The sequence below is a fragment of the Schistocerca nitens genome, unplaced genomic scaffold (assembly GCF_023898315.1).
Source record: "Schistocerca nitens isolate TAMUIC-IGC-003100 unplaced genomic scaffold, iqSchNite1.1 HiC_scaffold_528, whole genome shotgun sequence".
Classification (NCBI taxonomy): Eukaryota; Metazoa; Arthropoda; class Insecta; order Orthoptera; family Acrididae; genus Schistocerca; species Schistocerca nitens.
Genome location: NW_026046061.1, coordinates 1,385,955 through 1,388,150, shown reverse-complemented (window position 1 = coordinate 1,388,150; position 2,196 = coordinate 1,385,955). Strand labels below are relative to the sequence as shown.

General features: G+C 47.3%; 1 pseudogene; it reads left to right on the top strand.

Moving 5' to 3' along the window:
* The first annotated feature begins 1,529 nt into the window (after positions 1 to 1,529).
* Positions 1,530 to 1,647, top strand: LOC126232561 (5S ribosomal RNA; annotated as a pseudogene).
* Positions 1,648 to 2,196: the final 549 nt, after the last annotated feature.

Sequence of the window (2,196 nt, the reverse complement as noted above, 5' to 3'; positions counted from 1 at the left end):
ACCAACCAACCAACCAACCAACCAACCAACCAACCAACCAACCAACCAACCAACCAACCAACCAACCAACCAACCAACCAACCAACCAACCAACCAACCAACCAACCAACCAACCAACCAACCAACCAACCAACCAACCAACCAACCAACCAACCAACCAACCAACCAACCAACCAACCAACCAACCAACCAACCAACCAACCAACCAACCAACCAACCAACCAACCAACCAACCAACCAACCAACCAACCAACCAACCAACCAACCAACCAACCAACCAACCAACCAACCAACCAACCAACCAACCAACCAACCAACCAACCAACCAACCAACCAACCAACCAACCAACCAACCAACCAACCAACCTCCATTCGTATCTTAGGCATGGAGAATGTCAATCTCAATGCAGGATCACGCCCTACTTTTAAAGCTGTATTACAAGAATGATGACTGTGCACATGTTGCTCTGCAGTAGTTCTGGACACTGAAGGGTTTGAAAAAAGGCGTTGGACCAACGACTGCCATGGGTGTGGAGAAAATGACTTGGAAATTCAAAAAGACAAGTTCTTTTGGTGTGCAACCTGGTAGAGGGAGGAAATGAATTGATTTGACATCAGTGGAAGCAGTGGCCACAGCAATGCAGGAGATGACTGGTGGTGCACAAATGTGTAGTGTATGGAGAATTGCCTGGACATTGGACATACCAATGAGCATGGTGCATAAAATCCAATGAAACATCCTTCTTTGCTGTCCATTCAAAATTACAAATGTGCTCGAGTTGCTTCCTGTTGACCTGCCAGTTGGTTGGTTGGTTTGGGGAAGGAGACCAGACAGCGAGGTCATCGGTCTCATCGGATTAGGGAAGGACGGGGAGGGAAGTCGGCCGTGCCCTTTGAAAGGAACCATCCTGGCATTTGCCTGGAGCGATTTAGGGAAATCACGGAAAACCTAAATCAGGATGGCCGGACGCGGGATTGAACCGTCGTCCTCCCGAATGGGAGTCCAGTGTCTAACCACTGCGCCACCTCGCTCGGTGACCTGCCAGTAAGAGAGACCTTTGGCTTAGAATTTCTTGCTTGCATGGAGGTGGACAAAGATCGGCTGTCCACAAAATCTTTCACGGCCAAAGCCCATTTCCATCTTACAGGAAATGTCCACTTTCATCTGACAGGAAATGTCAACACACAGAATTGTCAAATATGGGCAATGGAAAATCCACAGGCATGTCAACCAATACTACTTCACCCTGAAAAGGTAACTGTGGGTTTATGGCATTATTTATCATAGGGTCATTTTTTTTTTTTTTTTTTTTAAGAGACAGGTGCTTCCAGTCCTGTTAGCTGTACCATCACTGGTAAGTGCTATGAATCTCTTTTGCACAACCATGTCATTCCAGCTCCCCAACAGTGTGGATGGGATAATTTTTATGCAAGATGTTGCACCTCCGCACATTGCAAATCCAGTTAAGCAGCTGCTGAAACACCATTTCAGAAATACTAGAATTATCAGCTGCCATTTCCCTATCAGTGGCAATGGCCTTGCCATAGTGGATACACCGGTTCCCGTCAGATCACCGCAGTTAAGCGCTGTCGGGCGTGGCCAGCACTTGGATGGGTGACCATCCGGGCCGCCATGTGCTGTTCCCATTTTTCGGGGTGCACTCAGCCTCGTGATGGCAACTGAGGAGCTACTCGACCAAATAGTAGCGGCTCCAGTCAAATTAAACCATCATAACGACCGGGAGAGCAGTGTGCTGACCGCACCCCCCTCCTATCCGCATCCTCATCTGAGGATGACACGGCGGTCGGATGGTCCCAATGGGCCACTTGTGGCCTGAAGATGGAGTGCTTTACTTCCCTATCACCTGATCTTAATCTTTGAAAGACGTTGTACTCAGTGTTCTGATTGCAGATAGCCCCGCAGCCAAAAGTCACAAACTTATTCAGAATGTGTTGCACAATGTGTACCTTCAATGCAGCTGTGACCCCGGAAACACATCGATCAGTTGTGAAACATGCTGTTTCTTGATTTCAACTTGTTGCAGAAAATGGTGGACAGCATACATGTTTTGTGCCAGCCACATGGAAATTAATAAGCAATTTGACTTTGACTGGTGCTTTTTATGCAGTTTTTGGCCTCAGGATAATTAAAAACCTATTTTCACCATCGGATGTGATACGTAAACCCATCCATCA